We start from the raw sequence: 26,264 nt of genomic DNA, 5'->3' as shown, positions 1-26,264 counted from the left end.
AATAAAAAAGTCTCTTTTTTTCTCCTATACCTGTTTCTATTTAACTTCTCTTTAATTCTGCAATATTGGATATTGCTTTGTGCTTTGAGGGCTTTTGCAAGCTTCCAAAAATCTAATTGAGAGATTTTTAAAAAAAAAATTGATGATTTCCTTATAAAGCTGTATTTTCTTTTGTGATTGTTGCTTCCCTATAGCTCAATTCCTGTTGAGGGAAATATGCCTCTCTCAGGATAGCTGAAAATGAGCTAATTCTTAGGACAATGGCGGTCGTCACAATTCTTGGTTGATAGAAATAATTAATAGCCTGATTCTAAACATGTTTACTTACAAGTAAGTCCCACTCAATTCAGTGGGGCTGGCTTTCTGTTAAATACACTTGAAAAGTGCACTTGACACAAAGGAAACTTTTATTTTTTCATACTGAAGAGCAAACTAAAACAATGGAAGAGGCTAAACACAATGAAATTAGATTGATTTTTTGTAAAAAAAGATTTTGTAGGAAAGGGTAAATGTGTGTTTAATATTATCTGGGGAAAATAATTCCTTTAGCAGCCAAGGCTTTTTTCCCCCTCAGTAAATTGTAATGAAATTTATCAAAACATATATGTTTTAACAAAACAATTCATTAATATTAAAATGAAGAAGTACTGGCAATCCTTTCCTGAATTCAGATAATCCTTTTCAGAAACATAAGTTTTCCTTACTGAGAACCTGTTTGAACTGTCCTCAGAGCAAAGGTCCGCTCAAAGAAAGATTATCTTAAAACATACCAAGGAAAAAACTGCCTATGAAATTAACAATGAAAACATAGTTCGTTGGTTCCAAGTTTCATCCTTTTATTATTGTTGCTGGAACACTGACTAATCCCCATGTTGTCTGCAGCTGTTTTGTAAGGTTAAAAGTTGTTACAGATGACAGTAGCTAAAAACATCCCAGCTAAAATAGTGTGTGTGTGTGTATAAATATATGTAATTTACAGTTATTACACAGCCATATGTTGATTTCTGAACATTTGAACATTCCCCACATGAAACACACTAACAGATCAATATACCCTCATGAGAAATGAAATCGAATTATCCAATGAGAAGTCTGCAAAAAATGTCATTAAGAAACCATCAGTCTCAATGGTATTAAGAAAGGGACTCACCTCCGTGTATTACAAAAGGAAGAAAAGCAGTATGAAATTTTGCAGCAGCTTGTATTTGCAATAGCATCCATGTGAATGCAAGATGTCTTTTCTGATGGTTCATTGCTGTAACTCTTAACAGTGAAATTTCTGCTCTTTCCTACAAGATAAATCACCTGTTTTGAATCAACAGCATGCTCCAAAAAAAAAAATTGCTGTGATCATTTTGTACAGAAATCTCTTTGCTAAGGCAAAGAGTAATAATCAGCCCTTTATAAAGTGTACTCAAACCATATTGATGTTTTAAATCTATTTATTAGGTTGCCACTATTATAAAATCCAGCATGAGAAAGAAAATTCGGACTGATTTGTTATTTTGCTTTGGGTAGCCATGCAACAGCATCGTGTAACTTTATCCAAGCCCTGCAGTGCTATGTGTATTAAATCTTTCCAGCAAGCAGCATGTCTTCCTCCAACACTTCTCTGTACTAATGGGCTGCCTCTTTTCTGCAGCTTTGATTATTAACTGTTGCTTCCTTTTAGGATGTAAACTCATCCTCTTAGGACTTGGCAGCATGGTGTGCAGCATGCAGTTAAATAGCTTAGAGTAAGTTTTGAGTTTATTTACTCTTAGGCCTGCTAAACTTCCAGCTGGAGCTCACACTCATGCCAAATAGAACCTACACAAAAAAGCATCTTGTGAAACAAAACAACCCCAAAATGGTGATTGCACTGGTTGTCACATGAGCAAGGGACCAGATCTTAGAGGTATTTGGGCTTTTAGGTTATTACCTTGCTAAGTTGTGTTTAATTATTGCAGGTTTTAGTAACAACAGCCCAGCTACTCTAACCATTTTGCTTGGGTATGTTAACTAGTCTGGAGCAGAAACCAACTAAACCAATAAACATGTTTTCTGTAATGTCCACTGAAATCTCTTCTGAATGCAAATTTAAGAAGCAACACATTAATTGTACTGAATGAGAGTTCTTAAACAACATATGGTAGTAGAATGTGAAAGGTTTAAAAAAACACTTTTGACTAAATATGTAACACAAAAATCAGTGTTCTGACTTTAAAACTGGAAGGTAATCAGTGAAAGTAAGTTTGTATTAAAAAGAAATGTTTAGGGAATTACAAAGCCACTAACCTAATGGTTTTTTTTTAAAAAAAAAGCATTATTAAGTTTAAAATTGTTAAATATATAGAACTACCCTGAAGTGGTTTCTGTAAAAGGGAAATACTATCTCATTAGCTTCACTGAATTCTTTGAAAGCATTGATTTATTTGGGTTTGAAAAAGAACTAAACAAGTATGTGGACATTTATCAATGGCTTTTCACTGTGAATGGAATCTTTATTTTAAGATGCGTAATATGTATAATGCTAGCTTTATGCATGATGTTATGTATGATACACAGACGGTCGATGCTATTTTCTTACCTTACAATCCTAATTACGTTGATTCAGTGGTAGGGATTAGTGATCCATTGATGATTGATCAAGATCTGATTTGCAGGGTTATCCTTGTTCTTTTATAAGGTGATGTATTTTCCAGCTGTAACTACTAATTTAGGTGAATGGTTTTGTTCTGGAACTATTAAATGGTATGAGCATAGATCCCCTAAATGTGTTTTAAATAATGAAAAGTTAAATGCTGTAGATATGGTTGAGTGTGTTGTATTCATTAGGGATAAAGTCTATGATATATTTAATAAAGGCTCATAACACTCCTGTAATCACATTCCATACAGCATTCTCAGAGGTCCCTTCTGCACATGCAGAATAACGCACTTTCAATCCACTTTCACAATTTTTGCAAGTGGATTTTGCTATTCCGCACAGTAAAATCCAGCTGCAAAGTGCATTGAAAGTGGATTGAAAGTGCATGTGCAAAAGGAGCCAGACACATTGTCGAAGGGGAGGGATCACATTTTCCCAGAAAACATGTTTCGAACACTGAAGAAATGTGGTGTACTTCCTGGACAACTTTTGTCTTGAGTTGAGGAAAGTTGCTTGAATCCCTGTAAGGGAGGAGTGGTATGCATGCATGCATTTTGTAAAAATTAAGCATCTGGAAAGTCTCCTGCCTTCAGATTTAATTTACTTTGTGTTTTTCACTTATTAATAGAAGAGTTAGAATCAGAAATGAGAAAAAAGAAACACGGGTTGAATCTGCAGGTCATTTATTGCTGCTATATGTTACCTCTGTCAGCAGAGGTACATGGTTTTTACTGATTCCCTCCTCCCCTGCAGCTCTCACTGAGCTTTCTTCTCAAAATGGGAATGCAGGAACTTCAGGAACAGTGTAGGAATCAATAGTAGAAAGGGGGAACTGGTAAAAATCAGTGGCCCTTTCTGCACGGGCCTCTATGCGCCCTCACACAGGCAAGAATTCTGCCGGCGTGGGGGTGGAGGCCGTTCGCACACAAGCGTGCAAGCGGCCCCAGCAGAGGCCGGCGCAGGAGAGGCGGCTCCACGCGGAGCTGCCTCTTCCTCGTCCCTCTCCCACTTACCTCGTCGCTGTCGTCGCCCTGCTGTCCTCCTAAGCCCCGCCCACGCTGCCCTCCGACCACCAGGTGTCAGAGGACAGCGAGGGAGGGTCTTAGGAGGAGACAGCAGCGGCTGCATCACGACTGGTAATGAAGTAAGTGGGAGAGGGATGGGGAAACAGCGTGTTCCCGGCGGTGCTGTTTGCACCGCGCCGCCGGGAACACGCTGTTTACTCAAAAACTACCCTTTAAACGGGTGTTTTTGAGGGCGGCCTGACGCCGCCCTGAGGGAGGGGAAGGGGAGCCAGGTCAGCGCTGCTGCGTTTCAGCAGCGCCGCCTGTGCGAACGGCGGCCTGGGGACGGCTTTTTTGCCGTCCCCAGGCCACCGTTTTTGGCCCGTGCAGAAAGGGCCAGTGGCATTTACTTCTGTTGGGTGTGTGTTGGGGAATGTGAGTTGATTGGGCAAGTGAAGAAAAAAAAGTAAAACACCTTCCAGACCTTCTAGCAAATTTTCATACTTAAGAAATCGTTTTTAAAATAAGGTTAATGTAAGTAAGAGAGGCAATAAATTAAGATAGAAATATGTATACAAAGCTCAAATGTATGCAACGCAATTAAAGCTAAAACTATAGCTAAAAGTTTATTAATCTTTCCTGCAGATTGTCTTTCCTTGGTGGAGCTGGTAAATCTTCAAAGGCTTCAAAGGCTCATTTCTGTTCCACTCACACAACTCTGCCATTCTCTGCTCAAAAGAGCATCCCTCTTTTCAGATAGTGTCTACTTCATAACTCTCTTCATAACTCATGTCTCTTCATCACTCTGCCTTATTTTTTTCTTCTCAGCATCTTCCTACAGCCTTCCCTTCAGGGATTGCAATTTTTACTAGCCTTACAATTTCATTGTGTACTTGTGTTTGTGGGGACAATCTCATACATACGTATTAACATTTTTTAAAACAGGAAATACAATCAGGTTTAACGAGAGATTCTCTAACTTTGATGCACTTTTGAGAAAAAGTCGTAGGTGCCACCACTAAATTGCAATTGAGGAGCAACAGCCATCGACAAAATGGCTGCCAGGGAAGCAACCATTCACAAAATGATGTTCCAAGCCAGGTGTACTTCTATGATGAACATAGATTTTTTTTTGAATGGGTGCTCCTTGCAGAAACAAAGGTGCTGCCTCCAGGGCTTTTTTTTAGTGTGCCTGCCAGTTAGCTATTTTAAACCACTAGCAGTCTGTCCTACAACCCTAGTAAACAAATATCAGCAGGACAGTGAAGCAAGTCTCAGATTTATTTTGTATGTGGTAAAATGTCCACAATGTGACTTTTCCTTGCCTTTCTTCTGAATGTACTCTCAAATACTAATGTCAGGCATTTACCATTTACCATTCCAATGAGGTTCAGGAAAGTCAGAATTAAGCTCTTTGTTTTGTGGAAAAAAACATGTTATCAAACATATCAGTGAGCATTGGATTAAACCAGTAGGTTGACTTGGTGAAATATTGTAATAATAGTATGAGCTTAATAGTGTGAGCTATTTAGGAAGCAACCTAACTGATGAATTACGATAAAAACCACCCAAAGCTTCACTACATAAGCATTCATATCTAATAAAAAATCAAGAATTCCCTCATGAAAAGTATACCCATTTGGAATGTGTCAGAGAATCTGTTTTATATTAAACTACTGCTTGACTCAGTTTCCCCATGTTTTCAGTTAATATTTTACTAGATCAGGTTTACAGCTTTATTCACAATGATGATGACCTGGATGTAGGATTAAGTCTAATCCTCATAAAAATTTTGGCATAATAAATGTGCCACAGGAAGTAGTTTTTCCCGGTTATTTCTTCTGGTGAACTTTTTCTTTTAGATATATAGATTATTAATTTTTATTAATTTTATAACATCTACAACAAACTATTACATGGGAGGAAAAGACGCTAGTGATCCAGTCACGCCAAACTTCTTGCAAAACAAAGGCTGGCACAAAAGGAAATTATATATAACTAAATGACATCCTGCCCATGCCATCCTGCCCACATCCATCACTTTTCTTCATGGTTTATTAACCTACAAGCCAAACTAAAATTACTCTTTGTGTTTGTGTATCCTTTTTCTAATTTATCAGCTTCAAAATTGAGGCAATTTATAAATAATAAAGTAAAAAATCCTCCTAATCTAGTTTCCCTTAGTCAGTGGTGGAGGTGGAGTTACCTTTTTAAAAAACAAAAACAGAAGTTCCCTCATCCCTCCCTTATCCCCTTCCTCTTAACCTTATAACAGAATTTACCCTCCTAGCTTTATTTATCATTTGTTTCCAGTAGACCCATTGACACATTTACTTCCCCTTTTATTGGATCTTTAATTGATCTTACAAAACATTTTCATTTAGGCTGTTTTAAAATTTTCTTACAGATCACTTTGGCACTCGTTATTGAAGCAATTCTTTGCTGTTGTCTCTTGTAAGTACAACAAGTAAAACAAAATCTAAATGTCCACCAGAAATGCATAGTCTTTTCTTTTTTGTAGAATTCTTAAGAGAATTTCCCCCATCACAATGATGTCCTTGTCTTATATCTTGATTGTTGATTTCCTGTGTGTTTCCAGAATCTTCTCTGTCATTTCTTTAGAATAGAAATAGATGACAATGTCTCTGCACAGTCTTTTCACTTTGGGTTTTCTTCATTGAGACTTTGTAAATTTTCTCAGTCTTGGACACCATATCTTCTTCTTCCATCTTCTAATGTTTGGCCAGGACTGCGACCCTTTTCTTATTTAATTCCTCTTTTGATGGATTTGGATCCTCTGGTAACTTTCTCAGTCTCAAGGTGTTCTTTTTGAGTAGATATTCCAGTCAAATAATGGTCGAGTCCTGTATTTTAACCTCTGATTCTACAGAGTCCATCTCTTTCTTCAAGGATTTTACTTCCTTTTTGGTCTTTTCCATTTTCTTCTCTATCTGTGCTACCTTCTGGAATTAATCTTTCATCTCTTTAATAACTTTATTGACATTATTTGTAACAATTATTTGTAACATTATTTGTGGTGTGTCGTTATTGACAGAGTCTTTTAGGAAGTCTAATTCTGTTCTAAGACTTAGCATACTTAGCATACCACAGGGGTCAGAGGGCAGCGTGGGCATGTCCCTTCTCCCTCCAAAGCCTCAGAGAGAAGACAAGGTAAACAGCACATGCAAACAGGCAGCACCTGAAAGTGGTACTCTCACACCAGTGCCCTTTGTACGGCACCGGCAGAAAGATGCCGCTTTTCAAAAAACACGCTCATGGAGCATGTTTTGAAAACAGTGTTTTCATGCTGTTGGGTGGGGGGTGAGCATGAACAGTGCCCCAGGGATTATGTTTTTACCATCCCTAGGGCGTTGTTTTTGGGCTGTGCAGAAGCGGCCCATGACTCGCTCGTGATCCCCACTTTCACTTTTCTTGAACCTCTGGATATCATTCTTTCCCCTTCACCAGCGCAGAATACATTTTTTTCTGTTTTTATTTGATGTGAAGGTAATAATTTTGTCAGAAGAGAAGATAAAATGGTTCACAGTTTCTGCTGTGAGATTTCTGTCAAAATGAGGATTTCATTCCCAAATTTGAATTTGTTGATTACAATTTTGTCTTTCAGGTGCTTTTGCAGTTTGTCTGGCTCTTAAGGTTTTGCATGAAATTCCTCACTTCATCCCAGAATAAATTAGAGAAGTTAACAGTTCTCCCATTAAGATCAGGCATGTGCTTGTGGCCCTCTGATTTAGCTGGTGCTTAGGAAAATATTTAGTGATGCTTTTTGTAGTTTGTAGCCTGGGAAAGAACAAGAACCTATTGCACATACGGAGGACAAATTCTACTCCGCAGATCTGTTTTATGAGCTTGGCTCGTGCTTTGCTTTCCTCGCCAGAGCCTCCATCAATCATTAGGATAGCCTTGCAGTGCTGATAAATTGTATTCCTTCTAAATATAGAGGGATCCAACTCGAATATGAAGTACACTCTTGAGTAGTTGTCAATATTGATTAAATAATATCACAGCAAATAGAACTTCATATTCTCAAAGATATTAACTTTTGAAAAGTATAGGTTTCAGACAATTAATTGTAACAAATCCCTTCTCTCATCTCCCAATGTGTTGTTTCTGTGGAGGGTCTGTCCTTCAGAAGAAGAGATGATAAAAAAACCAGTCATCGGAGATTTTATTTGCATTTGGTATCGATAATGTGTACAATTAACTTCTTTACAGTGCTCTGAGGTTTAACTGGAATCAGGCTCACTATAAGGACAGTACTCAGGCATCTTTGAAGTGGTACAGAAGGAGGAATTTGCTACACTAGGGAATAGGCAGCCTGTTTCTGTTTGAATTCCCTCTTTCAGGGAGTTTGACTTTTCCCCCTCATTTTGGTGTTCACCACAGCTTACTCTAATAACTATTCTGAGTGCACTGTTCATATATGAATGAAAATAAGGAGGGAGAGTGCCTTTAAGAAGAAGAAGAAGAAGAAGAAGAAGAGTTTGGATTTATATCCCCCCTTTCTCTCCTGCAGGAGACTCAAAGGGGCTTACAATCTCCTTGCCCTTCTCCCCCTCACAACAAACACCCTGTGATTATTGTGATTATTGTGAACAAACACCCTGTGAGGTAGGTGGGGCTGAGAGAGCTCTGAGAAGCTGTGACTAGCCCAAGGTCACCCAGCTGGCATGTGTGGGAGTGCACAGGCTAATCTGAATTCCCCAGATAAGCCTCCACAGCTCAGGCGGCAGAGCTGGGAATCAAACCCGGTTCCTCCAGATTAGATACACGAGCTCTTAACCACCTACGCCACTGCTGCTCCTAAGGTGGTACAGATTCCCTTTCCCCTGGCCCAGAGGGACAGATTGTGTGTTACATAGTTGTAATGGGATGTCCTTACATTTCTTTTAACATTAAAAAGCATCAGATGTAGGTATTTGAATTAGTGTCAAGATCCAGTGAAAACCTGTTAAAGTGTCAGCTTTGTTTCCATCTCTTACCATTGATCTTTGGGATGAGCCAGGAGACAGTGGTGTGGGAAACTTCTGACTTGTTTTCCTTTTTGCTTTGGGCGCACAAATGCTTTCTCACTCTCTAACCGAGCAATACCTGTATTATCTCTAGGGCAACCTTGAAATTCTACTTTGCTTAGAACATTGCTAGTTACTTCACCCTTCTGGGATTCCAAGGGAGAAGGTTAGAAAGAAAGAGTTGGAAACCCGGAATTGCTACTTTGACCTTTAGCTCCAGCAATGACTTGCTGGTACCTGTAGACTCATAATCCTGTTCAATAAACCAGTTTCTGCACCCAAGAGTCTAGTTATTGTGGGGGGAATAACAGAACCTGACAATTAAGCTTGGGGTACTGACAGTAAGGGAGCTTAATACTTTGAGTACTTATTGGGGCTTTTCTGTATCATCTCTTTCATGGTGTAGTCCTTTCCTCATTCAGACTGCCAAAAGACTGCACAATGCAGTGTGAGGAAGTGCAGTTGTGAGGGAAACTCCAACCCCTTTCTGTTTACGTTAAGCAGTCTTTGGATTCACTTCAAAATGTTGAAACCATATTTTCCTGTACTTATTTATGGATGGGAAAGATGTAATGTAAGGAAAACAAGTATAACTTACCCAGTAAATATGACATTATGACAAGAGGTTTCCTGATGTGACTTCAGATTAGGTCTCTGCCCCAGTTCAAGCCATGTCAAAATTAACCATGGAATGTAATCCATTCACTTATATTTGCAATGCATCAATTTTATAAATGGACAGACTATTTGTATCACCTGTTACAGCTTTAACATGTTGAATTTTCTTTCTGCATGATTTAATTTGTTTAGCAGTTTGCCATTGTGGCAGAATTTCAGTTTCATGGAAATATTTGGTTAATAGACTTTAGGGTTTGGCAAACCAGATGAGACCAGAATCATAGACTGTGAATATATTAGACATATATATCTTAATAAAAGTGAAAAAAATTCAACATCCATGACAATAAACACCAACAAAATTAAATATCTATTATAATGCACATAAATTAATTATATTAAGCCTAGGGCTATTGAATATTGCACTGGTGTCAGGGAGATTGTATCTAGATTGAGATGCATTCCTAACTCAGTGTAATTACTACAAGATATATGTAACCATCCTGCTATATGTTGCCCTTCCCATTTGGGACATTCTTTCCTTGATCTGTACTTTATGGTTTCACAAACTGAGTATATAACTAGGCTTTCCCCTGACACTTTGGTTTCATGAGAATTGTTGTCATTATCTTATAGGAGCAACTGGAATTGTTGTCATTATCTTATAGGAGCAGGATGCCAGGTGACTCTCTATAATTATCTATTGCTGACTTTGGGGCATCTCATCTCCAAACTAACTGTTTCTCACGTTTCTTGGGAAAACAGAAGGGGGAACTAACACCAGTATAAAGGGTCTAGTAAACGAGGGGTTCACCAGAACTGGCTTTGTCAAGCTGAGTGCTTCGATGCCCATCAATAAAAGCTGCTGATCAACAATATAGAGTCTGGCTATTGTCTCAAGGTTTGGGACCTAACAATTAGTGGACTTTTGAAAATGCAACCTAATGCATTTTGAACTTTTGAAAATACAGTCAGAACACCCTGCATTATTTTTTTCCTGAAATTCATTCCTGTTCTAGCCCTCTCCCATACTGACTCTGCTTAGCTTTTGAGATCTGATGAGATTGAACTTGTCTAAGACATCCAAGTCAGGGACTGGTGAACCATATATTAAATATTTCTTAGTTATTCATAGGAAGAGCATGATATCAATGTACTAAAGAAAGAAGAGTGGCTTTAAGAAATAGTGGAAAGGTTCAAACACAATACTTCAACAAACCTGGGGAATCCTTCTTCACCACCCCTTCTCCTCTTGTAGATAGCTTAGTAATTGAAGATTTCCACTTATGTATCAAACCAGAGTTTATGGTTAGGTCGAAAAATTAAAATACCATGGTTGGTCACAAAAGCAAAAGCCTTCAGTTATCATGTCTTGTGCAAGGGGAATGGGGAGGGAGCATGCTAGATGATGGATCCATTGGATCTAGTGTTGCCAAGTCCCTCCTGGGGTTCAGGGGTGGCAAACTGTATCTCCCATGAAATGATATAACTTCTGGCTTGACAGAAGTGCCAGCATCGCACTGGGAGGGCACTCTGGTACTTGCCCAAAACCTCAATGGTTTCTGCATCAAGCATAGGTGATGCAGATCACTCTCCCCTTTTGCTGGCCTGCTTCTGCCTGTTGGGCAGTTGAGTATCAATGGGCAGCAACACAAATCAGCAGGTGATTGCTTACCATTATTGTGAAGCTGTGAACCACAACTGAATTTCTTCATGAATGATAGACCTCTGTTTGGCATCACATCTGAAAAATGCCAATGTAGTAAGTGCTAGTTTTGCCCATACAGCCACTTGCTAAATGTCAGTCAGTGCAATTGTACATTTTATATGCTCATCTTGATTTTACTGAGCTGTTCACTTTCTTTGGTGCTCAAACAATCAATTTATATTAGCTACTGGCAGCTCCAGATGGTGTATAGAGGTTTTCTTTTCAGCATCAACTGTAATAAGGAGATATAGGGGGTGCTGTTGTGAATTAATTGCAAAAGCTTAAACTATGTTCAGAAGCAATTCAGTTATTCCTCAAATTCATGACAGCTTGCTTGGACTCTTTGAATAGGGTATTTTAAAGTTTTGTTATTATGTCTAAGGAGTTTGTTAGTAGGTAAAAGTAGTCCTCCGTGCAAGCACCAAGTCATTACCGACCCATGGAGCGGTATCAAATTAAGATGTTTACTAGCAAGGCTGCTTACAATATGGTTTGCCATCACCTTTCCCTGTCATTCTCACTTTACGCCATCAAGCTGAGTACTCATTTTACTGACCTTGGAAGGATGGAAGTCTGAATCAACCTTGAGCCAGCTAACTGAAAGTGACTTCTGTTGGGATCGAACTCAGGTCAAGGCAGATCTTTGACTGCATTATTCCAGTTTACCACATCTGAAATACTGTAGTGTTCAGACAATTTACAGATTAACTGTTTGAATCTGGAACCAAAAACAGACATATGATTTACTTAGAACATTTGTTATGCAAAATGATATATCCAAAATGGTGATCTTATATTCTGCTTTAATATGATTCAGAACCATACTGTTCTCAATGTTGGTATTAAAACAGAAATGCAAGCTATGTCAAATGCAGCCAAAATGTGAGAAATTTACTCCTTGGTCAATTATGCATAGCAAGGTTCCCGTGACTTCAAAGAAAATTGGCAGAGGAGTCTTTGTTTCGGGGCATGTTCAGCATTATTACCCATCGTCCTGTTTGCAGGGGGACAGGCATTAGCCATCAGCTGGCTTTTTGACTGCATCTGAGGGGGGATGTTTCACGGGTTCTCTATTTCACATGCATGCTTTAATTTTTAATATAATCCTAAATGTTTATATTTAATCTTATCAATCTATCAATCTATCAATCTATTGATAGATCAATATATCAGAAGGCAAACTATTAGAGAAAAGTCTTGAAGGCAGCATCTGTACACTTTGCCCAAACACTGTTTGTCTTTTATAGTGGTTAGTGTGTGGGGGAGAGTGAGTAATGGCAGCATGCAAACCGCAAAACTGCAAACAGACAACATGAACTGCCATTTGCTAAGCTCCCCAGGTTTACAATCGTCCATCTTCCAATGTGCTGTAAACCTAAACATCAAGAGGACTTTTCCCAGTGTGGTCTGGAATCGCTGATTTTTTGTGTATAAACTATGACGCTGGAGACGTCCCAGTTTGTTGATCAAATGCAGGGGCAAATCAGGTGTTTGGACTGATCTACTATTCTTATTTTTACATTTTTAGTGTTAATATCAATTTATCAATCTATATGGTTATTTCATTTTTTTAAAAAAATCTAAAGATCTAAAGATATGCATGAGTGGGGAGGCTACGAGCAATAGAAATGATATGGCATGACAAGAAGTGGGAAGTAGTCGACAACAGGGGGAGGGGGAGGAGGAAGCAGTACAAGGAAGTGGGAGAGGTAAGACTAGGTGGACTTGCTGTGGGCAGAGGGAAGAGGTCCGGAGCAAAGCTGTGCCCAGTGGCAAATTTGTCCTGCTATGACAACGAAGCAAAATTAAAAGTGTGCTATAAGTGGATTTGTTTGCCACAGAGACAGTGGAAAGTGAAAGCAAAGCTAGAGGAAATATGTCTGTACAAGAAATCTTGCCGCATCGGACATTTGCCTCTACCAGGCAGCAAACACTTTGTGCGTAATTGACCCTTCAGTGTCTTGTTATTTGTTATTTGTATTTGTAATTCAATTTATACCCCGCCCTATCCCCGAAGGGCTCAGGGCAGCTAGCAACATAATAAAACAATATACATTGTAGCAAAGTAAATACTAATAAAATACATAAAAACTAAATAATAAACACCCCAAGCCTAACAATTTGCTAATAACAGAAACAGCAGCACTACATCAATACATATCAGTACTAAATCCATACTATCAATACATTAATAATAAATCAGTATATTAACAACAATACATCGTCCATCAACATATCAAATATCAATACATAGACAATATCAATTAATAATATATCAATACATTTACAACCATCAGCTCACAGTTGCATTTTTTGATTTAGCAAAATCAAAATAACCATTCCATTAACAGGGTGAAAGGGAATGCCACACTATCCTTTTCTGCATCTATTGAGCTCTACTACTATGCTAGCCATAGTATAGATCACAAAACAGCAATTGTCTTGCCTAGAGGTCATTCAGTACTGTTTTTGATCATACATTTTATCTGAAAATATGATTTCTAGAATTTTTATTTATAGTATAAAAGGAAACATGCAATTAAGGCTCCCTGACCTTAAGTCCGCATGGGTAGGAATGCTAGTCTGTAGCAGAAGAAAAGAGCAAGAGTTCAGTAGCATTTTAAAGACTAACAAAATTTATGGCAGGGTGTGAGCTTTTGTGAGTCACAACTCACAACTTCAGAAGTGAAGTATCTGAAGAAGTGAGCTGTCACTTACAAAAGCTCATACTTGGCCAGAAATTTTGTTAGTCTTTAAGGTGGTACTGGACTCTTGCTCTTTTCTACTGACCTTAAGGAATCAGGTTGCATCCTAGACTTATGATGTAAATGCATAAAGCAAAACACCATGTGCCATTTAAAGGTCCTAAAAAGCCAGTAATCATGAAAGGCCCTACTTGCAGGGCTGCATTAGTATCACTCATCCAGAATTTCTTTGATGACAAGATTTAAATGGACATTATTCTTAACAAGGGGGTAGCACAAAACCATTTGGATGTCTCAGGTCTGAAAGAGCTTAAACAAAATGTTTTGCCATGGGGATGATTGGTTGTTCTCAGCACTAAAGTAAAGGTACCCGTTGTGAACTTTGGACCCAATACTTTTCATGGTATGGGTCTGGGACTATATATCTTGTGGCCTATCAACACACATATGATAACTTGATAATTTTCTCCTTGCTGCCAGTGTTGGAGTTTTGCAGGCATCCAGCAGGTTACAATGTGTCTGATAGGCTGCATGTTGTGAAAGCACTAGGGAGGTCTTTTTGCCTTAAGCTGATAACATTTTTTCTTTTTTCTTTTTTTTACATTGGTGTTGGGGGGTTTGGGGGTTATATGTCAAACCTAGTTTGGCAAAGTGTTTCATTAGTAATACTTTACTTTGGTTCCAGCAACCAATTAGTTGAAGTAGTCTCCTAGTTTCTCATTACATAAAAAGAGCTGCTGTTTCTGATAATTTATTCTGTCTTGTAAAGCCATAACTGCTTTTATGTTTCCCTCCTTTCCACCAAAAATATCGTGATCACATAGCCTTTTTAAAAATCAATGTCTGTCAAAACAAGAAGCTTCTGGACTAGAGCAGTTATTGATTACCTTGGTGATGTTGAAATGTAATGGACAGCTTTACATATAATTCCTATTCTCCGCTCTCTGCTCTTTTCTTCTGTCCTTCAAGATGATGTAAATAAGCACTCCTACCAGGTGAAATATCACTTCCTGAAAGGGTCTCATGACTAAATTTTCAATCCTTTCTCCATCTTAATACATTTTTCATCACAGTTCTGACTTTCCTATTGGCGCTGCAGTCCACAAGCCAGTTACTTTGATGACTACCCACAGGAATCAATGGGGGTACTTTGGATTAAATAGTTGGAGGGTTGTGGCTTCAGTATAGTGAATTCCTCCCCTTGGTCAAAATAGTGCAAATGAAAAGCTTTGAAGTAGTAGCATTATAACTCATGCTGTTTTAACTTCTCCGGCTGGCTGTTTTCAGTGTTTCAATAGCTACAGGCTTAAATAGTCTATTGATTTCTTTTGCCCATATTTGAAGGACAGACTCTTGACCTTTTAATCTCTGAGGGATTAGCGTATTCTCACTATTACAAAGTATTAAATTACTTGCTTCATTGCTACATGGTGTAACTATCACCATTTTTTGTCTGCACTCAGGGTTTAGCCCAAGTGTACTTGCCTGGTTGAGTGATTTTGTGTCATTATGTAGGTTGTGGCTGCGAGTTTATTCTCCAGTCAAAGTGTTTTGTCAGATATATCTGTATCGGTTGATAAATCTGATTACACTAGGATTAGCCTGGAATCAAATAAGAGTTTTAAAACTCCTCTAAGTCATAGGGTGCTCAATCCAAACCTTTCTGGAACAGAATGCTGACTATTTAAATGAATTATGTCTGGTAGAGTTATGTGTGGAAGCAAGCAAACCAGGATATTCCCCCCAGTTGTTTCCAAATGTGTGCTCCCTGCAGACTAATGGTGATGTGTCAATGGGCTTAGAAGAGTGTAGTTTTGCTTAGGATATAGGATTGCCAACTCTGAGTTGGGAAAATTTTTGGAGCAGCACCTGCTAAGGGGAGATTTTGGGGAGGGGAGGAATTTAGCAGGAATGTGATGCAATAGAGTCTACTATCCAAAGCTGTATTTTCTCTGCTATTCTCCAGGGTAATAGATCTTTAGTCTTGAGTTCATTTGCAATTCTGGGAAGTATACCTGGAAGTTGGTAACCTTATTAGGATGGCATTGTTAATTACTAAAATGGTAGATTCGTAAGTTATGTCTACCTGTAATTCACTCCGTCTGATCTGGAAATTATCCCTAATGCCAGGTTGGCAGGTATCTGTGGTTTATGGGGAAAATGCAGTGGGGTGTGTATGTTTGTTTTTGTGGGGGGGAGGTGTTTGTAGTGAGAGATGGTGGGTTTTAGGACTTCCCAAATATGCTGTTTCTCTTCTCTTTGGCCTTCTGAAGCTAAGTACTTCTTTTTCTATAGTGAGAAGTTCTTACGTTTAAACCATCCTGAGCATGATTATCCTCCAGTCTTTTAGGCTTTAATTATAGATTTGGGGGGAAGGCAAGGACAACAGCTTAATAATAGTTAATCATTGGCAGTAATAGGCTTTCAGCACATGTTCAGATGCATACTTTATTCCACTTAGGCATGTTTCAGAGAGATGGTTTGCAGTGAATGATTGCAAACATATACCAGGCAGAGTGAAACTGGGCACAGCCTACCATGCACAGCCCCACACATGCGATACCTGGTTGTAGCTACGTTTTTACTACCTCAGCTTAGTGTTTGAGGGGGCTGCTACCCCAACTCAAGCTTTGTTGTAAGGATATCGTAGTAATAATATGTAAAGGTCTGTGGGGAAACATTCACAATCCCAAAGCACTTTACTGTTTCATAAAGTATTTTCAGTTATGTTGATAAATTGTGAAGCTGATCACTGAGGAATTGTATTGTCAAGGTGGACACATGGATATGAGTGACCATGTCTTGAGTTTTCTATAATAATGCTAAATGCTTGGATTTGTTTTACTAGTTACAGTAGCAGTGCCACTGAAGTTAATAATTTCCTTTTTTAATAAATTTGAACAATGGCTTTTTTCCACACACAACATTTAAAATCTTTTACAAATGTTTTAAAAAGGACTGTTTTGGCTTTTTTTGTCCTTATACCATGGAAAAATAAAGTGTTTATGATTAAAACAGTTCTTTCGGGGGGGGGGGGGGTTAAGAAACATTTTCTGTGAGGTAACTTCAAAGCTATGGAGACTTGAAATCTGCACATATTGCTGATTCTCATATTGTGTCTCCATAGCTTCAAAGTTGCCTCACAAATACACACACAAAGGGAAAATGGCATGTTCCCACAATTGGCAGGCAATGCTTAGTTTATTCATGTCCTTAAATCACTGAAATGGTGAGCAGCCACGATGCCAGCTGAGGAAATGTCTATAGGAAACATTCAGCAAATGGCAGACAGCTCAGAGAATCCTGAAGCAGCAGACAATGATGGGCACAAGCAGCAGAGAAAATGAAAGTGAGAGCTTTAAATTTGGATGGGAAGAACAAAATGTTTCCTGCTCTCTGTACAGCAATCTGGAAACCTTTTGAAAACATTTCAGGAAAAAATATTGCTAGTTTAGTGTTTCAAAAAAAAAACCAAACTCATTTTGGACTGAAGCAAAACATTTTCAAAACATTTTGCAGGGAAAGCTGTATAGAATTCCTTCCCAAAATGTTTTTAGTTCTGTCCTGAAAACGTTTTATTTTGTTGGTGCAGAATGGGCCAGTGTGTAAGTCTTACTTTTAATTTGAGATGAACGTTACAATAAAAGAAAACGGGTGGAGTCCAGATTAAATTGGCAATTTCCAATTATTCCCATTTCCTATTACAATATTCCACTCAATCGTTACTCAGAATCCCAACTTCCAGGAGAAGCATTGTGGAAATCAGTGAGCAGTGGAGATCAGTGGCAGAGGGGAGGAAGGAAAGAAGAAAATGTATATATTATCAACATAAATGATATAGATTGTATGCACATAACATGTACACGCAGTATTAATACAGAGGTCCCCAACACTGTGTCCACGGTTTCCATGGCACCCCAGCATCTTTTATGGTATTCAACAAGTGTTTTGGGGAAATGAATGAAGCCAGGTAGGCCTATTGCCAGGCAAGGTTTCTGAATAGCTGTTGGAGATTTGATTGGCTGTGTAGATTTTTTAAAAACTACTTTGGTAGCAGCTGTCATTGCATTGCAAAGATCTACACTTGTCACTGAAGTTAAGCTACGGCAATCATTTTGTCAGAATTCCAAATATGTCTGCAGGCTCAAAAAGATTGGGGACTCCTGAATTAATGTATTAAACCATGAACAGAACAAAATCTGTTGACTGACAAGGAACCACTGATAAAATACCCCCAGGATTCCTGGTTTTGTCCTTTGGCTTCTCCCCCTCCCCCCACTGCCACCTTTTTTTTACCACTTTGTCCTGTAGCCGCCTCCTCCAACCACTTTCCTTCCATACTCTCCTTCTTCACCTTTCACTCCGGACAGCCCAATCCAAAGTGTATTCGTGTGTTGGGGGGTGAAGCTTATCCTGGAAGACGCACCTTGTTGGTATAAGTGGCACCCACACCTACAGGAAGGGCAAACAGAGTGGCAGGCAGGTGCCACGGAAACCCCAAAGAGGCTTTCACTCCCAGAGCTGTGTCAGCATAAAAGAGGACTCCGGCATGTCTAGGGTGGGTTAGGGATGTGCCTTGTTCACCTTCATCTGGCTACTCTTCCCGCACACCTCTGTAGCTTTGCTGTCTTAGTTGAATAGGAGAAGGGAGCAGTATACCCAGAGACAATTCTATTGGTTTTAGGGGGAATTAAATCCCCTACTGTATTTTTTAACATTTCTAGATTTTTCTACCACTCAGGCTGGTGTCCCCAGTTTGGAGAAAAATTTCACATCTCTGTTTGTGGGCTCCAGCTTGAATATAGGTATTTGCAGATGAGCTCCTTTGTAGCTATTAGGTACATATGTTTGGAACTACATAAGTCAGGATGAGTGTCCAAAATCCCAGCTGATTTGTGAAAAACAAGTAACCCCAGTAGTTGATCAACCCATAATACTAGAAAATGTTTTGTAACTTACTCTAGTATATTAAACTGATTCTGCCAAAACCAATACGCAGAGGCATCTGGAGTTGAGCCTCTAATATAGTTGGAGATACAGTCCATGGGGACCAAAATAACTTTGCAGCTATGTTTTCCAGACTCATGAATGCAGAATAATATCTGCAATACTTAGTTCTGAGTGTGGCAAGCAAGTCACTGGGGAACATCAGAAGTCATTTTAGTTAAGTTTACCCAGAAATATTGGCAGCAGAGTTGAAGAAAACTTGCTATTATACTACTTATGCTTCTGAAATGCTGCATTGTCTTCCTGGGAGAGAGTCCGTCGAAACAGCTAGAGTTTATCCTCTTGCAATTATTTTTTTAGAAAGTGTTTTGTTTCTGCTGGCATATTTCCCCCTCCAGGTATCATATGTAAACAAGAGTTATGAAACTGATGCATGAAGGCCAGTATTATCAGGAATCCACTGTCTAGAACTGTACAGTTTGAAATGTAAACCTGAAGGGTGTCTACCTGAATAGATGTATCCCACAAAATAAGCAGCTATAAGGAAGGTTGAAGAATGTGAATCCCTGTATTCTGACTCCATTGCCCACCCACAGTTTTCTTTTCTATTAGAGTATCAAATTGGGGCAGGGGTGAAAGCAAGCAAGCAAGCAAGCACAGGTATGTTGTGTAATATAGCACCAAGGCCACCCCACCTCACCAAATAGCCCACAATTCTGAAAAGATGGGGGATTGATAAGATATTATCTCTATGCACTTTTTCAGACCTTGAGTTAAGAAAACTACAGCACTTCCCTCCCCCCCCCTTCCCCCCCCCAATTTTCCAGATAGTGCAGCTGGAGTTTTAGGAAAATTATTCAAAGTAATGATCTTCAATCTGTGAATCAGAGTTTTGTGATGGGTTGTAAAGCTTGTGAGCCTCTGAAGAGAGAACACCTTTTTGCTCCTGTTTTGGAAGACCTGCTGTTAGTGTGCAGGAAGAGACATCAAGAGACTTTAACTACCATCATGTTGACTGGATAAATTCAGATAACATTTCTATACATCCTGAATGAATGTGCTCTTGAACAGATGGTCATGGACCAACCAGAGGGGAGGCAACCCTTGATTTAATACTCAGTGGTGCTTCAAAAGGCTTTATGCAGGATATGAATGTTGTGGAACCAACTGGCAGCAGTGACCACAATAGGATCAAAATTAATTTATATGTTTGTGGGAAAGTGCCTGGGAAATCCTCAGTACTAGAGGCTCAGATAGATTGTATACCACAGGTCAGGAAAAATAGTATAAAGTCCAAGAGGTCCCCACCATGGCTAATGGCTAGGGTGAAAGAAGCCAAGGGGACGGGGGAGAGGCTTTCAGAAATGGGAAGGTTTGCCTTCATAAGGCAAACAAAAGCAAACACAAACTTGAACAAAGGAACTGCAAGCAAAATTGAAGGACATATCACTAAATGTGTCAAGACCAACAATAAGGAATTATTTAAGTACAATTAGCAGCAGGGAACCAGCTAGGGAATAGTTGGACCATTGAATAACAGTGGATGTAAAGGAAAAGTAAGGAAGGATGAAGCAATTGCTGAGAAGCTAAATGAATTCTTTTCATCTGTCTTTACTGTTGAAGATATATGGCAGATATCTTTTCCTGAACAGATGTTTTCAAGAGGGGAAAATGAGGAGCTGGAGCAAATTGTGGTAACAAGGCAGGAAGTTCTAGAATGTATAGACTCCAAACTAAGAAGTCACTAGGACCAGGCAGTATTCATCCTGGAGTACTTCAAGAACTCAATTGAGAAATTGCTGAACTTCTAACAATGATAAGCAACATGTCAATAAGATCAGTCTTTGTACTAGAGTACTGGAGAATGGCTGATGTAACACCCATTTATAAAAAGTGTTCTGGGGGACCCAGGAAATTACAGGCCAGTTAGCTTAATGTCCAATCCAGATAAATTGATGGAAAGTATTGAGAAAGACAGAATATACCCTACTGAACAAAAACTAACATGCTTCTTCAAAGTTAGGTGGAGTCTCACTAACAATTTAGAGTTTTTTGAAAGTGTCAGTGAGCATGTGAATAGAATGACGTTGCAAACATTGTGTATTTAGATTTCCAAAAGGCTTTGACAAAGTCCTCCACCAAAGTCCTTCAAACTGCAAAGCAAACTTCGTAGTCATGGGAAAAGAGGATAACTGGCTAAACTGGCTAAAACTGGCTAAAAACTGGTTAAAACTGGCTAAAAAAGGAACTGGCTAAAAAAGGAACTGGCTAAAAAAGGACTGGCTAAAAAAGGAAGCAGAGCGCAGGAGTAAATAAGCAATTCTCACAATATAGGAATGTGAGCAGGGAGTCCCTCAGGGATCTGTGTTGGGACTGGTGCTTTTCAGCCTATTCATCTATGACCTGGAGCTGGATTGAATAGTAAGGTGGCTATGTCTGCAAATGACACAAAATTATTTCGAGTGGTTAAAACAAAAATGGATTGTGGAGAGTTCCAAAAGGAGCTCTCCAAACTGGAAGAATGGACATTAAAATGGCAAATGAGATTCAGTGTGAGGGAGGGTAAAGTGATGCATGTAGGGGCATATTCAGGTAAAATATCAGGTAAAACTTCACATATACAGTGATAGGATCTGTGCTAGCAGTGACAGACTAAGAGAGAGATCTTGGAGTGGTAGTGGATGGCTCAATGAAAATATCAACTGAGTGTGCAGATGCTATGAAAAAGGCAACTTCCATTCAGGTCATAATTAAACAAGGAGTAGAAATTAAAACTGCTCCTATCATACTGACCTTATTCAAATCCACCAAACTTGGAATACTGTGTACAGTTCTGGTCACCACACCTAAAGAAGGATATTGTAAAGCTTGAGAAAGAGCAATCAAAATTATTATTGGCCTAGAGCAATTGCCCTATGAGAAGCCATTAAATACACTTAGGGCTGGTTGTGGTGGGTTTTCCATGCTGTGTGGCTGTGGTCTGGTAGATCTTGTTCCTAACATTTCACCTGCATCTGTGGCTGGCGTCTTCAGAGGTGTATCACAGAGGGAAGTCTGTTACACAGTGTAACAGACACAGTGTGTAACAGACTTCTCTCTGTGATACACCTCTGAAGATGCCAGCCACAGATGCAGGTGAAAGGTTAGGAACAAGATCTACCAGACCACGGCCACACAGCCCGGAAAGCCCACAACAACCAGTTGAATCCGGCCGTGAAAGCCTTTGACAATGCACTTAGGGCTGTTTAATTTAAAACAAAACACAGCTATGAAGACACATGATGGAGGTCTATAAAATTATGCATGGTGTGGAGAGAGTAGACAGGGAGAGGCTTTTCTCCCTCTCTCATAATACTAGAATATGGGATCATCTGCTGAAGCTGAAGGGTAAGAGATGCAAAGCAGGCAAAAGGAAGTATTTCTTCATACAAGACATAGTTAAATTGTGGAACGCCTTTCCTAGGATATGGTGAGGGCTGCCAAATTGGAAGATTTTAAGAGGGGAGTGGACATGTTCATGGAGGGTAGGGTTATTTATGGCTACTAGTCAAAATGGTTACTTGATGTTTTCTTATTCTCTCCAGTATCAGAGAAGCATGCCTATTAAGTGGTGTGGAACACAGGCTGCAGTTGTCTTGTTTGTGGGCTTCCTAAAGGCACCTGGTTGGCCACTGTGCGAACTGATAGCTGGACTTGATGGGCTTTGGTCTGATCTGGGATGACTTTTCTTATGTTCTTATTTTCTGCCTTTGCACACATGCTGAAAGGAACAGCTAGGTCACTCAATGTTCCACACCACTTAATAGGCATGCAGAGAATTCCTGCATAGTTCTAAACCTTGCCATCCCCTCTCCACAGAACAGCCCCAGGTGTCTTGGCTCGGGTTTTCCAGTCTCAGCTCTCCTGGTTTCCTGCTCATGGCCTGGCTTCCACACTAGTAAGGTCATAAATCTGATTCCCACTCTTACTGTCACATGACTCTGGACACATAAAATTTTATGATGCTCATTGGATTCCATACTGTCCCCAGGGAATTGAAAGCTGAAAAAGCTGAAGACTTCTATTTTAAAGTACTAGTCAAAATATACCAATTCTAGTCAAAATATACCAATATTATACCAAGTATAATAACAGTGTAAATCATGAGACAAATTAGTGCTTAAATACTCCTATCTTCCTTCATCCAGCTCTTTATTTCAACTATATCCATGTCCATTGTGGGGAAAGCACACTATGGAGCTCTAAGTAAACCCTGCTGTTTTGTCTATTGATTACATTTCCTTTCGCTAGGGTTTGTTGAAGAAGAAGTGCAGAAAAAAAGAGAGAAAGACACAATGACAATGCTCCCCATGGCTAAAAGCAAATGTATGTAGGACCTGAAATGATTAAAAGAGTAAATAGACCGTAATGGATCAAGATGTTCTTCAAATAGTTTGTAGTATGTGCAATTTCCTGACATTAATACTAAGCAAAGGACTGTATTTGCTTCCTTTGTTTTCTCCCTTTCTGTTCTCTTGGGATATATATTGAGTATTCAGTGCAGCTCTGCTTGACTGATACATTTCCTCAAAATATATACAGATGAGAAATGAGAGGGATGAACAATCTAAATGCTAAATGCAAACCAAAGGCTAACAGGCACTTCTCAGATATCATGGAAGTCCTGGTTATATACAGGTTGCAGTCTGTAAGAAGTTTTGAGACCAAAGTTTCTGTTACATAATAACTGCAAGATGCTGGTTAGCATTTTGTATATTTCAGCACGATGAACATTTTTGCTTAACTAACGGTTATGCAAAAACCAAAACTAATACTGTGCAGGCTGCGAGAAGTCTTCGTTTATCTGTGTGATGTAACTAATTCCTTGTACACAACTACAGGTGTTTGAAACTTCTACTTTTGTTTTATGGAGTTTCTATCCCCTTCCCTCAGACAGTTCCCTCCTTCTCTCTCTTTCACCCCAAGCAGTCTCCTCCCTCTTCTTTTCCTCTATTTTGGGAGCACTGATTGCTACAGCAGGGCCCCCTGAGAGATGCAACAGTGGCAGGATCCCTAGAAGCTGCTGCAGCTGCGGCTTACTCATCAACAGCTGAGATCCCTGTATCGAGATGCGATGCTGACTATAGGGTCCCTGGGAGCTGCTGCTTGTCAATATCCATGGCAACTAAATCAAGGGATCCCATTCTGACTCTAGGGCTCCTGGAGCCACTGCACCTGGAGCAGGAGATGCTGGATCAGCTGTATGACCTGTTGGAGCAGGGGCATATTTACCTAAAATGGCACAGCGGTGCACCGCCCTCAGTGGGTGGGGAAGCAGTTGAAGGCCTGCGAAGGAGGCAAGCCAGCTCACTCCACCCCCCACCCCCAGATATACCACTGCCTGGGAACTTCTATAGCTGCAACAGAGGACCTGGAAATGCTGCACATGAGCCTTTCAGATTCCTAAAAGACTGCTGAAAAGAACTGGAGCTCCCAACATCAGACTGCCTGTCAATTTTGGAAAAGGTTTTAGATTTTTCTGCATATGTGGGAGGTGGCTCCTATCTGTGGAATTCAGTGTCCACAGATAGTGCCAGACTGAGAATTAGATATATAGATTGTACAGAAGCTGGGTTCAGGATAATTGTCCAAACCAACAGAACTATAGTATATATGTCAGACAATAAATCCAAGAGTTTACCACACCATATGTGTACCTGTCCATCACTGTCCATCATGCAATCTGTCTGTTATACTAGAATCTATCTCAGTGGTTCTCAACCTTCCTATTGCCGCGACCCTTTAATACAGTTCCTCATGTTGTGGTGACCCCCAACCCTAACATTTATCCATTTTACAGATGGAGAACACTGATGCAGAGAGTCTTAGGCAACCCCTGTGAAAGGGTAATTCGACCCCCAGGTTGAGAACCACTGATCTATCTGAACCTCTTTCTCGAGAAGTTCACATTTAGGCCCTTCCAATTTTCTTCTGTTAATCCTATGATATCCACTTATTCATGTTTTCATAATTTCCTTCATTGAGTAGATGTGAAGATTCACCTGCACTGTGCTGTGAGAGCCTTATACACATATGCTTCTATGTAAGTAGGATTCTTACACACCTTCAAGTGAATGAAGCTACTTTTATTGGCACTCCCCCCCCCAAGTATTCAGGGTCCAATATGTCAAGTATTTTCCGATTAAGCTATCTCTACTGTCAAAAGAGATACAGCGAGCCAGTTCAGCACTTTGCAAAGAATCTGTTCTTGCTACACAGGTTTGTCTACTAATAGGAGAGTTATGGATCATGCAGCTATGCCAGGCAGCAGGGATTTCTCTGCTGTCATATGTTATGTTTCCTCTTATGCAATAACTATAAAGTCTGTTTCACTTAACACAGTCAACTAAAATAAAAAAATCATTCTGTAAAATGCCAGTGAGCTGAAGGGGAAAAAAATACTAGGAATAACATCACTGTAGCCCCTGGAATAAGGACATAGATGGTCAATGAGAAAGAAAAGGGATAAAATGATGCAGACATAGATTAATCAGAATTTAAATAATGTACTGGTAGACTGTCAGAAGTTGGTGCAAGAAGTATTAGTATATGCTGGTTTCAGTTTTACAGTGTATTAAATAGTTAGCTCAATCAAATAGATACTTGTGTGGACACGAGCACCATACCCTAATACAAGCCATGCACACACCATATACTTGGGTATTGGGCAAATGCATGTAGAGTATCTAGAAGCAAATGTTCTAGCCTTTCCCTCATTTAACAGACTGGCACAGAACCTACAAATGTAGGTTCTACCACTTTGATCAGAAATAGTTAGAACTAAGGTTCCTGGTTGCATAGATTGAACCTACACTTATGCACATGTGTAGGTTTTGTTTCCATTTACAGGACCTCACTGGATGGGGGGATCAGGCAGCACATTCACTCTATTATGTGTTTACTAGTATGTGTTTACATGCCTAGTATGTGTTTACTAGGCAGGAGAACTACCACTGGCAATCCCCACTGGCCTTCTATTGTTCCATTGGCTGGCAAGAGAAAAATAAAATCGCCGTCAGTGTGAAAGTATTAGTATTTACTGAACATGCATAGAGAGGCAATGGGCATGATTGTGCTGGGCCTACTCCATGCCTCCATGGGATTGCTGGCTCTCAAGAGGAAATATACAAATGTAAACAGAGAAAACATGGGTCCCAGACCCCAGCATACTGGCACCCAAGAATCCAACTGGAGCAGTACATCACCAACCCAGCTGTCTCCTTTCTCTCTGTTCTTTCATGTCTGGGGTATGGGGAGTCTGAGGTGTGGGGAGGAGGCAACCCAGGGGCCAGGTGTGTATGTTAAGTGCAGTGGAGTTGCTTCTGGCTTATAGTGATCCTATGAATCAATGTCCTTCAAAAGGTGGTGAAAAGAGAGCAGCAAATATGTGCTGCTTAGAAGTGGTCATGCAGCGATGTTGGTTGCTCTTCCTTAGGCTATGCCATGCAAAATTGCCTTCCCCAATCCTGAGGGGTGGGAAGAGTCTCAGGAGCAGTCCTGAACTGAACTGGAGGAGACATGGATGCACCTTGTCTTATTGACCTTGCCCCTCTCTGCCTTTCCATGAGCTCCTCCTCACAGCAG

The 26,264-nt window shown here is 39.7% G+C and overlaps 1 protein-coding gene across 6 annotated transcripts in view; it reads left to right on the top strand.

Annotated features, from left to right (window-relative positions):
• The window catches only part of KCNIP1 (potassium voltage-gated channel interacting protein 1), a 677,814-nt gene that overhangs the window by 564,354 nt on the left and 87,196 nt on the right, over positions 1-26,264 (top strand). The gene's annotated exons all lie outside the window — the stretch shown is intronic.

The sequence above is a fragment of the Sphaerodactylus townsendi genome, linkage group LG03, assembly GCF_021028975.2.
Source record: "Sphaerodactylus townsendi isolate TG3544 linkage group LG03, MPM_Stown_v2.3, whole genome shotgun sequence".
Lineage (NCBI taxonomy): Eukaryota > Metazoa > Chordata > Lepidosauria > Squamata > Sphaerodactylidae > Sphaerodactylus > Sphaerodactylus townsendi.
The sequence above is the reverse complement of the archived record's forward strand: the minus strand, read 5'-3'. Positions and strand labels throughout refer to the sequence as shown.